We start from the raw sequence: 13,352 nt of genomic DNA, 5'->3' as shown, positions 1-13,352 counted from the left end.
ACCGTCGCAGCGTGCATGTCTACTGTACACCTGACCGGTTTCGGGCTTTTCATTTCACCAGTTTGGTGTAGAGGTTTCGACTTCAATTATGTGACAGTTTTGCACTACATTTGCTGACTCAAGTCTCCACAAAGATTCTACACCAAAAGGGAAGGCTTCAAATGAGATGATTCAAGTCATCTTGGGGTTTCTTTTGCCAGGCTTGCTGAAGTGAAGAAGTAGCGACTTCTTCAGTTATTCACTACATTTTAGGAGCTGACCCATCTCCTTTCAGGTTTTTGGGAAATTGAGATGACCAAGGGAAACATTTCTACAATTTCTGTGCACTACTTTTTTTTCCACATATAGTTTAGGTTCAGTGCAAGAGGAATAATTATACAGTGGTCAAAAAAAGTATTCATACACTAAGTTTTCTTACTTTATCTACTGAACTTTTGTTTCTAGGATGACTAGTTCTTCAGCACTGAAATCGAAGATAGTAACAATGAATTTAATGCTCTCGTTTTCTTTTATAAACATAATGAATTGATTAAAAAGCAGAAAAATAATTTATTGTATGCAAAATAAGTATGTATTTAAACACTCAGGCTGAATGTTATAATTAAAGCAAAACTAAAGACCTAATATTTTGTAAGCAATCCCTTTGCATATGTTATTGCCTGAAGCCTCCTTGGCATAGATTCCTGATGGTTTAGTGTCTCTTGAGATGTGATTTCTTTAAATTGGTTATGAGCTCTTTTCTGAAAGAACATTTCAATTTTCGAATTTTTCGCTCCAAACAGGACCATGAATTTTCAATAGGGTTTTATTTTTCTGCTTTTTACTCAATTCTTTAAGTTTATAAAAGAAATGAGATCATTAAATTCATTGTTACTATCTTCGATTTCAGTGCTGAACAAGTAGTCATCCTAGAAACAAGAGTTCAGTAGATAAAGTAAGAAAACTATAAATACATTTTTTGACCACTGTACTGTGAATTGCAGCAGTACTATTTAGGCACTTCCTTCAAAATCAAAGAATGAAAAACTTGTTTTTCGTAAATTCTAGTTTTCTTTTTCATTTACTTATTCATTATGAATTTGTCTAGAGCTCTAGGAAAGGGTGGAGCTGCCCAAAACCTCTCCTCTGACGACCTCCTTGCATGCGTTTAATATCGGATAATCCAGAAAACAATAAAATATAAACTTAATGGAAACTGAGTTAATGAGATTCAAAGTTTTAACTTTCATTCCACTTTTAGTAGGAGAAATAATATTTCTGATACATCCTAGTAGATAAGATAGTTCCCTTGGATGACTGGGGGTGCAGTATCCTGCCTTGATAGCCGACACGCTCTACACGCAGGACAAAGAATTCCATTTTGAGTTACTAAAAATAAACTTGGACGGTAACAAAGTACTCCTCCATCTTCTGTCACTTACGTTTCCTACCTAGAAATGTACCAACTTTTCATTTTAATTACGCAAAGTAAAGAATTTAGCAGTGGACTCCCTGCTGGGTAATATTAACTTACTTCCGGCTCAAATTTATAACCAAATATTTCCTTAATAAATTTTTATTTTTCGTATTATCCATTCTAGGAAGAGTAGATAACTCTGGAACAGTTCTGACAAAGAAGACTTTATACTGAATGCTGAATTAAATAACTCATTTCCTTCAATTTCCGTCCAGAAATCGAGACAATTCGAACTAAAGTTCTCTAAACAAAAAATGAAATACTCACTCCTGTCTTATTGTTCCTGATATTAATGAATTTTTTATGCGAAAAAAATTAGATAATTTAGTAATTTAGAAAGACAATGTAGTAAGGAGATTAGTCAGGATATTTTTATTTATATTAATTATAATTTGTTTTCTCTTTTTCTTTCTACTGTGGTCGCTCCTTCTACAATTTAGTACAGGACAGAATATGTTGGGTATTCACTTTGTGATTAGATGTCTAAGGAAGAAGCGAATTAGCCGCTTCTTCAGAGATCTTGACATTCCTTTATAAACCAGTGAGATGTAGTCTAGCTGAAACCCATACAGTAACAGGAGAATCAGCCAACTTGGATCCTAAGATAATAGGCGAATGACTAAGGCGCGGGACGCTCTTAGGGAGAGTGAATGTACTTCTAGGACCATGATGACCTCTGAAGTAAAGACTGTATCACAGCGTTTCCCAAACTTTTTTGACCGCGGCCCGGTACGAAATTTTAAATTTTTTCGCGCCCCACCTTATAAAAAAAAACATTTATTTACAAAACAAATTTTATTTTTTAATAAAAATCAAAATTCAAGTTATTTGTTGGTTTATTTCATACCCAAAAATTGCAAAATAATTATATAACAAAAACATAACTAATTAAAGACAATCCATTATCTTCATTTAAAACTTAAAGTAAATTTTGTTTTACATATTTTGACCTTAGTGCGAAGGATGATGTTGTTTTTCATCACATAGTAATTTCAAATTAGAACTTGATGATGTTAATTTTATTCTCAAATTAGGTTCGACATCCAATCTGTTTCGATACTTATTTTTTAAGTACACCAAGCTGAGAAGGCAGTTTCACAAGTATAAGTGGTGACAAAAGGCATTAAAAATTGTATCGCTTTTTCGCTTATGCTTGGATATTCCTTTTGTCAGCACATCCAAAAATTAATTAGTGGTACAGTTTCAAACCCTTTTTAAGATCGGTGTCGCATGAAATTTCAATTAAATTATCAACTTCACTAAGATTAAGCATTTCTTCCTTTTCAATATCGACAGAAGGCACTTAATGACGAATCGAAATCAGCCAATCAGAGCATCCGAATTTAAACGGTCCGTTAGGAAACGGTGTTAAAGGGTTGCCACCAGCAGTACTAGTAAAAGTTTCGAAAAATATTAAATTTAGAGCAAAATGTTATAGATATTTTGTGTTTTTACAATTTTTGCCACGACCCAGCTGAATTTTTCTGCGACCCGGTGGCATTTCAAGTCCAGTAAAAACCTGCAAGGAAAGGAGACTCCCCTAAGGTATCGTCTCAATAAGCCTATTTAGGCTGCACATCCTGGAGAACTGGTATAAACTGTGCTTTAATCTAACATCATCAAACTGAAAGTAACTTTATTTTCAAAACGAAAAGGCAAAAAGTATTTAAATGAATCAAATAACTAAATCTACTATTCTCCACAGAGACATCAATATTATAGCAACAATTTCAACTAGCTAGACTGAATTGGTACGACCAGAAAGTTAATCACTAACGCACTTATCAAAGACGTAATTTCTTATTAGTATTAAAAAAATTGGGAGAGTGATTATTGTTGAAATATTCTCAAAACTATTAATGAAAACTACGTAATTAATTATTGGTAGCCAAACCGACAATTGTTATCGGTACGGAAAAAACAGTAATCAAATTGATTCTCAGTAGTACTGTTATCTTTGGTCAACTTATTGAGGATATTTTTCTATTTTATTAAACTGTTGCCTCAAACCTCTTATCAACTTGAAGCCTATTAATGAGAAGGATGTATAAAAGATATGTGAAGGTAGTACATACCATACCATTTATCGAGATTTTAAAAATATAAATAAATGAATAAAATAAGATTTTAATCCCTCGCTGCGCCTTCCTCGCATTTCAGCATTGATTAGTTTTTATAGCAGCTTGTGGAGATGAGCAATGATTGTGGTAGAAGAACATCACTATGTGCTCTGGCAAGCAAGAAAAATGTAAAAAGAAGGCAGGAAACGAATTCAGAATCTCGGCTTGGGAGTTCAGTGAAAACTGCTTCCCTTGTGGACAAAGTTTTGTAAATTTGCACGAATTTAAGAAGTTCCGGAAGTATTTTATAATTGCAATGATCGATACAAAAAGCTAAATTGTGATACAATAAGGTTGTTGCAGCTGTGAGAGACCAGACAGCATAACCTTAAAATCAGGGGTCCCCAAACTACGGCCCGCCGGCCACATGCGGCCCCCTGAGGACATTTATCCGGCCCCCGCCGCACTTCCGAAAAGGGCATCTCTTTCATTGGTGGTCAGTGAGAGGAGCACTATATCGCTGCGTCGCTCATATACAGTACTACTTCCGATGACGCGGGATGCACGCGTCACGGCTCCGAAAACAGTGTAAAATAACAGCCAGAAGTAGGAAGAAAGGCAAAGCACTATAACTAAACCGGACATTGACCATCTCATTAGCCAAAAGCAGGTCCATAATTCCCACAGAAGTACTGGGCAGTTTGTTGATTAAAATTTACTTGTTCTTTATTTGAAATATTGTATTTGTTCCTGTTTTTTTTTTTTTTTTTTTTACTTTAAAATAGTTTTTTTTTATAGTCCGGCCCTCCAACGGTCTGAGGGACAGTGAACTGGCCCCCTGAGTAAAAAGTTTGGGGACTCCTACTCTAGATTCATGGTGAGAACAGTAGACATCAGACAGCGCGAAAGTTTACTCCATAAATATTGTAGCTTTCAGCCACTTTTTTTTCCCGCAATAATTTGTTTCTTAGACAATTTTATTACATTAATTGCGGTAATAAAAAGTCATGTGAGTGTTCCACACCAGGTATTTTTTGTTTTATTTAGTCTTGCTCCGACAGTATGGTTTATTTGTGTAGTCCATTCAAGTTACCTCATGACTATGCTGAGATAAATATAAACTGAAACCTACAGATGTTGCACTACAAGCTCAACGTTTTGTTGCCAAACATGTTCCGTCTGTGAAACAAAAGCGCAAAATTAAATGTATTCCGAAAATTCATTTATTAATTTAATAATAAAAAGTGATTAATTAGACGATATAAATACCAACTTTCAAATAAATTATTAAACAATTATTAATAACAATCAAAAGAATGATTTACTACATATAATATTTAAATAAATGTTAATATAAATAGAATATTGAAGATATAAATGTTTAAATAGGTACCAATTTTTATTTTTCTTCTAAAATGTTTTTGTTTAAATAATTGAAAGGTAAACATGTATGATGATGTCTACGTTTAAAATGATCAAGGACACATTATTCAATTAGCTAGTTTGTGAAAGAAAATATTCCGACGATTCATCATCGCTTGTTATTGATCTTGAAACCTCTTTCCGCTTTCTAAGCGATTTTTTTTTTTCCTATCTGCGGTTTTAAAGGAGGTGATAATTTCGACCAGTTTTAAAGAATTATTATCCCAACTAAAAACAATCATTGAGTGTGAAACATTTACAGATTTTCTCGCGAGGTGTTGTTGCTTCATTCGTGTGATCGATTATCTTAAAAAATATAATGTATCTTTCAACCTAAATGTTATAAAGATATGAAAGTTTTTGAAAAAGATTATTTAACGCATAAAGTGGGGATTCAGAACAGATGGTTCTGCCACGTATTAACTCGGGGCATGCAATTAAAATAGAATAAAACTAGTAGAATACCGCAATCTTTATTTTAAATGCGTAATAAGGTCATTCAAGATAATGGAAATGAATTTTGGGTTATCAAAACTTGGTATAAAAATTTAAAAATATATAAAATATTATTACTTGTTTCTACTAAAGCTATCATTTATTATTGCCAATTGTTTATAAACGGAATTTTAATGTTTTTCTTAAAAAGCCATTTCTTCTTCATTAATGAACTTCACTCCTTTATATTTATTCAGGTGCATGAGGTAGAATCATGTATACAGGGTGACCAAAGTTATATGCTCCACCCACTTTTTTTTTAACGGCGAGAAATTTCGAAAAAATAAAAAACACGTATTTAATCATTTTTAGTCTAGTTTATTTTCAGTGATTGACCCATTTTTTAAAACCCTTGTATCTCGAGATACAGCATCCAACTTTTGTTTTTCAAATGGAACGTTGTATTTTTTGTTGCATATTTTTTATAGTATTTGATCTCCTAAAAACAACAAAAAAATTTTTTTTGAAATCGGTTAGGTTTTTCAAAAGTTATGGTAATTTAAAACATGAAAAACAAATTTCAGTTTACTGTCAAAATTACTTTACTTTTTTTAAAGAATCTGTTCAAACTGGGCACAATCAACGGATAGGCAAGCCAAAACTCTAGGCTCCCACGCTTTGCTTGTAGCAGCACTTATGGTAGCGAAGTCAAGATCTAGGCAGGCTAGAGTAATTCGACGTTTCTGATCATCGACTGAAGCCACGGGATTAAGAATACTATACACTTTATTTTTTTTAGGTATCCCCACAAAATATAATCCATTTGGGTCAAGTCCGGAGATCGAGGTGGCCATTGGATGGGACAATGAGTCCTTTACGCACTTTTAATGGAAATTTCTGCCCAGCTAACCTCGAACCACTCTCGCCGGGCAACCATCTTGTTGAAAATACATATCTATCCGACGTTGTAGATGAACATCTTTAAGCGGAACTGGCAAAATGTCTCTGAAATAAAAGTTGGATACCTTTCACCAGTTAAGTTCTCTCTGTAGAAGTATGGGCCGATTAGTTGATTTCCTATAACTCCACCTAAACGTTTGTAGAAAAAGCAACCTGAACATCGAATACTTCTAGCCTGCCTAGATATTGACTTCGCTACCATAAGTGCTGCTACAAGCAAAGGCGTGGTAGTCCAGAGTTTTGGCGTGCCTATCCGTTGGTTGTGCACAGTTTGAGCAGATTCTTTAAAAAAAAATAACGTAATTTTGACAGTAAACTGAAATTTGTTTTTCATATTTTAAATACCCATAACTTTTGAAAAACCTAACCGATTTCAAAAAAATTTTTTTTGTTGTTTTTAGAAGATCAAATACTACAAAAATATGCAACAAAAAATATAACGTTCCATTTGAAAAACAAAAAGTTGGATGCTGTATCTCGAGATACAAGGGTTTTAAAAAATGGGTCAATCACTGAAAATAAACTAGACTAAAAATGATTAAATACGTGTTTTTTTATTTTTTCGAAATTTCCCGCCATTAAAAAAAAAGTGGGTGGAGCATATAACTTTGGTCACCCTGTATAGTTAGTTACTATGAAAATCCAATTCTGAAATGGAGAAACTAACCGATAAGGAAGGATTTCAACAAAACAGCCTAAACACTTATCAACTAAATTGTAATTCAATTACAATTATACTCTCCAATTTTGATTTGAATAACATTTTGTATGAAAGTTACTTCTGGAACATTTCTATGGAGAACTGGAGTAAGATTCCACTAGGGTAATTTCAGTGCGATGTACGATTATTATATAAACTGTTTGAACCTTCTTAAACTTAAATATGTTTTAAAAGTTCTGAATTCGCAGGAAATGTTTGTTACAATCTGGTCGGCCGTGGTAAACGGAAACCATGTGTCCACAATAGATTTCGCCAAAAATCAAAAATCAAAAAGAGCTTGCCACCATGTTTTGTGTGGAGTATGTAATTTCATACATTACTTGCATTTCCTATGAAATATAATTAGTCACGATTCTAATCTGCATAATATATATAAAGAAATTGCTTACGATAGGGAAAACCAATTAGTAACACATAACTTGGAAACAAAAAGAAAAAGTGGAAAGAATGCGAAGAATATCTCACGAAATCCGAAGGTGATCATCAGGATCTTCACCGCCTTCAATTGTATAATTTCAGTTGTGGACCGGTAGAAAGGGCTAATTCTGCAAAATGTATGGCAAGTTATTGATGAGCAAATATTCAGCATTTTGTAAATGTTTTTTTAAAGACGAGTTCTTATTTACGCCAATTTGATTTCATTGAAAGGCGTTAATTGCGTAGTAATCGGCATTTTTGAGACATACAAACTCCCAAAATTGGCTTCTAAAATCAACAAAATAAAGACAGAGCAGAACTATATACATATATATATATATTAAAAAAAAAAAAAATGCTAATGTTAACTCTAATGATGTTCATTCGCTGAAGATTTCTAACTTAACTAAAAAATATAAATTTTTACTAAAGATTAATTTTTTACCAACATCAAGTGGTAGAAACTTAAATGTTGCTCCATTTTCCCTAAAAATCTCCCTAAATTTAGTATTTCTTAAAAAAAATGTTGCAATAAACTTGGAATTATTAATTTGTCTTTAATTTTAAAGATTTATTCTATTACTGAACATTTTCAGAAAATAAATATATTATTTACAGTTTTAAAGTGAAAATCCAAACTGTCGTTACCCAGATTAAAATTTAGGATAATAACTAATGGTGCCAATCCCTGATACTCGTATTTTTATGTTCATTGCATGTTTTTATGAAATTTATATGTTAATAAAAAATGATTAACTACAAACAATAAAAAGAGGTTTTATTAATTAACTCAATAAAACGTATTAAATTAAACGTATTAAAACGATTAATACATTGAGCGCAACATATTACTCACTAATTTATTCCAGTAATAACCTCATCCATCACACGTATATATAACCTAATTCGGCCCCCCCATAGTACGTAAACCTTAGCCAAGTTTTATATCGGAAAAATAATAACCATTGATATAGAACTGTACACTAATGAAATAAGATATCCCGGGTTTGAGCCCATATGCCGGGTCTTATTTTCACTCTAGGAGCTTCTTATAACTCATGGGTCCGGTGACAGAAAGTGTTGTCTGTAACGAGAAAACACATCAGTAGTGCATTCAAAAAAGGTTTCTTGCGCTATTGGTCAAGTTGCAGATGTTCTAGGACAGGGGGGGGGTCGGCAACTTATTTTAAGTAGAGAGCCATTTCTTCTAAAATAATTTTAATAAATCTTACTAAAAGGCGCAAGGATGATAAGAGTGTAAAATACTCTGTAGATCATTTGTATTCACAATTTATTATTTTAAGATATTCAATAACATATAAATGTTTTAAAACTGTCCGGTAGGACAGTTGTATAAGGGTTGATCGTTAAAAACTGCACGAAAAAGCATAACGTTGAAAAACACCAAACTTTGACAATTTTATATATTTATTTTCACATATTGCACAGTAAATAAACAAATAAATAATAACTAAACCTGTGTTTGAATGAAAATGGCGGCAGTCCTATATATTTATTACGTACTGTATTTTAATATATAATTCTATTCAATTTCAAACCCCTGTCACATTTAAAATTCTTTTTGAAAAAATATCTTTGCTTTAATAAATGAAATTTTCATTTGTTTCAATAAAATTGAAATATACAATCTATTTTGGACAGGCTGGAACACAAAATTTGGATAAAAGAGCCGCATGCAGCTCGCGTGCCGCGGGTTGCCGACCCCTGTTCTCGGAGAATGCACTAAGCTTTTTTGTTTGACAATCAACCCGCTGTCTCTGTAATTAGTTTGAAACATGGATGTACAATAGCAGCCTCGCAAATGTCACCCTGGTTTTATATGGACGATTTGAAGCAGTGCGCCAACCGTAGAGACTAACATGAAGCATTCATTGAGATCGTTTGTTTATTTTCAAATGACACTACCATATAAATCGGGATTTAAAAAAAAAACAGAACGCAATGCATCGTATGAGAAAAGATTTCTCCTGCGTCAGCTTATGTGGGAAAGGACAGGATAATTTATGCGAATGCTGCCACACCACAGAGGGGGGAAGGAAGTCCGGACAAGTTGGACGAAAAGTTTCCTATTACAGATTCAGGGCGGAAAAAGGCAAGCTGTTACAGGACATTGCGGACACCTTGGACTGGACAGTTGAAGCAGACAACAAGATTTAATCTGGTCGGATATGACAGTTTTTATGGAAATTGCCACGCTTCTAGTACATGGCAGTGAAGAAACCCAAGTTTCAAGCACTGCAGCAGAGAACTCAAAGACCGATATCGATCTAACTAAGCTTATCGCTTCCGCGAAAAAGAAGGAGGCCCACAAAAAAAAAAAATGTACATTTGCGCTGCAGAAGGCTGCACACTTAGTCACGGCGCGCACCGTAATAAGTTCCCTACTAGATTTGTAAAAGAAAGAGACCAGTAGGTAACCATCTGTGTTCGTGACACTGAGGATGACTCCACTGTACCTCGTAACGCTAGAGGCCATTCGGGAAAAATACGTCCTTTGCAAAGCGTTTGCAATAAATATGTTTACAAAGTTCACTTTACAGCCATGAATAGCCGACTGTCCGGATCAAATTACTGCCACTCTAAGAATTAGTAATTACAATAAAATGCTAAATAAATAATTAATAACAAGACAGTGAGGGATGAAACCTCTTAGCTACATCTCATAATTGTTTTCACTATCCATTAAAGAGAAAAAACACGAAGTATAAAGGGAAATGTTAAAATTACAGTATGATTCATCAAAAACCTAATTCCACTAACTGTCTTCCTACTCACCTTGAACTAGTCGTGTTTGCCCGATGTGTTTTGATAAGATATACGTAGGAAAGGTAAGTTACACAAATGTTATCCAATTTGATGTCTTTAAAGTATCAGAAGTTAGAAAACTCATAAAAAATTTAAAATTTCTTTAAATTTAATTGATAAAAGACTTAAATAAACTGAATTTAATAAATAAGTGGTATATTAGCTTACTTGAACATAAAATGTTATTGATTTTTTATTAAATATTAATACAGGTAACATATTTAATATTAAAAATTTATTAAAATAACATAATTTTCCTGGAATTTAATATGAATATCAGCCAAAAACCAACCATATTTAGGACTTTAATTCAGAATTCTGAGAGCGAAGTTATCGAACTGGGTAGCAACGTAAGAGGTTAACTGGAACGATATAATAATACTGTTTATCGCCAAAGAATATGCTGATGAACGGCTCCAATGGTACCCATAACCAAGATCTCAAATAATGTTTGCGCTAGACTACTTTCTTAGCCACTGCCGAACATAGCTCTTCTGGAAAAAAAAAATATACTTCCTTTAAAGACGTGACACCGTATTGCAGAAAATTTCAATTCCCAAAATTGCACTTCCGGTGCTTTAAATATATTTTAATGTTTTATGTAACAGTCCGCTTCTTTAGTAGATGTTTATGGTTACATCCTGAGAATTATTTTAAGGACATTATACTACCTCGACGTTGTGTCGCGTGGAATTCTTGTCACTACGACATCTTTCGAATATAAACGGGGCCAAAGCCTGCTTGAGAAGCAATTGTATCGAGGTACGGCCAGCCACAAGACGATAGTCCACAAAAAATCTCTTCCTGCCCCGAAAACTCCTTCCAAAATTGTACTTCCCAAGAAAACTTTGTAAAATAATAAGCCAAGCCATTACTTCTTTGCTTGGTGCACCAAATTTCAAGAAAAAGGCAAGAGTCGTTAGTTTTCTAAAGCAATGCGAAAATGTGAAGCATCAAGGTCGGACTGAATAGTTGAACGAATTTCGTTCTAACTCTTATTCTGCGAACCAGAGTTACTCATCACAAGAATTTCAGCCTTTTTTTACTTTCTACAATCTGCCAATCGAAAAACGTTTCATATTTTAGATTAGACCAAAACTTTGATACTTCAGTTTTCTGCAAACTTACAGCTAATCGCTTCATTTTAACCAGATTTGTTTTCCGAAAAGACAAAAGTGTTTTTTTTTGGGATTCTACGATGCTAGGCATTCCCCAAAAGTATCGTTTCCAGAATTCAGAATGGAATTTTTTCCTTAAGTTTGTAACTATGTGTTAAGCAGAGAGAAAAAGTCGTGCATGTATTCCATACGAAATTAGATTTTTTATAGGTAAAATTCAAATTTTCTACAAGCACACTCTTATCTAATTGATATTATTCTTAACTCCAAGGTATTATCAGAAACATTGCTTTTAATAAAACAAAATTTAGGCTTACTGCTACCTTTAGTATCTCTAGTATGAGGAGATTCATTAAATCCTTTGAATGTACATCTTTGGCTCGAGATTTCAGTAAAATTTTGTGTTTAAATGGAGTAGTAAGAGATTAAATTGTTTACGGAAATAAACACAAATTAGATAAAATTATTCATTATTTTGAACGAATAAGAATGGCTGCTTAAATTTTATGGTTTTGCGAACAGTAAAGCAGTACTAGTCCTTTTTTTTTCCTAATGTACTAAATATGCATTAGGTTTATTTCGGGGAATAGCAATAAATTTTGAGTTAGTGCAATTTAGGAGAATATATTGTCTCTCCAAGGGCAGACATAAAGGGCATTCAACCTCGTAGATTTTCGTACACTAACCCCCAATTTGCCCCCTTACCATGTAGTCTGCTAGGCAACCCGCAATTCCACACCCGGTCACCCTCTCCGACATATGGAGGCCTTCATAACCTGGACCAAATGTCACTGGAAAACCTCTGTACAGTTTAACATTTAAATATTTATAAAAAATATATTACTTACCTTCCACCTGGGTCCGTAAATATCCGTATCCTTAAATAGTCATGTTGTTTTACATGGATAATAGGGTAATGTCGAGGTGATTCACTGTGAACGGTACGATTACTCTGCCCGTCTGCACTGACAACACGGGCCGGGCCGAACGACTGATAGCGCAGAGCTCTATAGTTAGTTGAGACGTTGTAAGGTGGCACCGCTGTCGTTAAATCAATAGGGGGTCTTCACTTTACTTCACAATCCCGGCAGAATTCAAAATTTCTTATCAATAACTAACAGTTTTAACTTGCCCTTTTTAGCTTTTAAGGCATTTTCATTTTTGATAATCATTTTCCATGGCACATCCTTCCCCAATGCCAATTAAAAATTTTTTTTTTTCATAATTTCTATTTTAATATCCTCTAAATCAGATTTTACGACATAACTTTCCATTTATAGTCATTAATTATAAGTTTTCTCAGTCTTTATTTCTTCGCAATTAATGCTGTACAGATTTTTTTTTTACGTTTAGTTAAACTGTTTTAATGGCTTTACCAATAACTAACAATCTCCCAGCTAAATATTTTATATTTTGTTACTTTCATAATTCTTCATTTCGTGTCCCTAGCTTACAGCCCCTTCGATGAAAAAAAAATTTAGGAATTCAAGAAGTTTTACCCCTTGAAATGATAATTCGAGATTAGAGATGGTACCTCTACTTTTTCGTATTCTCCTAAGAAGACAATGAAACAGGAAATACAAGTTTGTAGACCTTGACTGATTCAGAACATCCGTTTGAGGGGGCGAATCTACTAAGATAACGGGGTGAGAACTTTGTTCTCGATTGTTAGTTGCTCTGCATGATCATATAGGAAGTGGTCAGTGGTCATTTTCTGAGATAATTTAGTGTTTAAGAAATAAAATAAAATAAATATCATGCAATCCTGAGAATTTATTTAGATATCTCAACAGGATGTCAAAACAGTTCGGTTAAAACAGTTAAACATCAATAATTACCTCCTTGAATGGTTTTATCAGTTACATTCTGTTTTTTCATACATTGAATCTTCCCATTGGTCATATTTTAGCCGGGGCAATCTGGATATGGGTTGGAAG

General features: G+C 33.6%; 1 protein-coding gene across 1 annotated transcript in view; it reads right to left on the bottom strand.

Annotated features, from left to right (window-relative positions):
- LOC141450508 (amyloid beta A4 precursor protein-binding family B member 1-interacting protein-like) overlaps positions 1 to 12,419 on the bottom strand; it is a 161,176-nt gene extending 148,757 nt beyond the window's left edge. The window contains exon 1 of the mRNA XM_074121013.1: positions 12,264 to 12,419. The gene's annotated coding sequence lies outside the window, so the exon portion shown is untranslated. The remainder of the gene's footprint in view (positions 1 to 12,263) is intronic.
- Positions 12,420 to 13,352: the final 933 nt, after the last annotated feature.

This window comes from Rhodnius prolixus, unplaced genomic scaffold, assembly GCF_049639745.1.
Source record: "Rhodnius prolixus isolate KJV_2025 unplaced genomic scaffold, Rpr scaffold_2, whole genome shotgun sequence".
Classification (NCBI taxonomy): domain Eukaryota; kingdom Metazoa; phylum Arthropoda; class Insecta; order Hemiptera; family Reduviidae; genus Rhodnius; species Rhodnius prolixus.
Note: the sequence above shows the minus strand (reverse complement) of the source record. Positions and strands in the feature narration are given on the sequence as shown.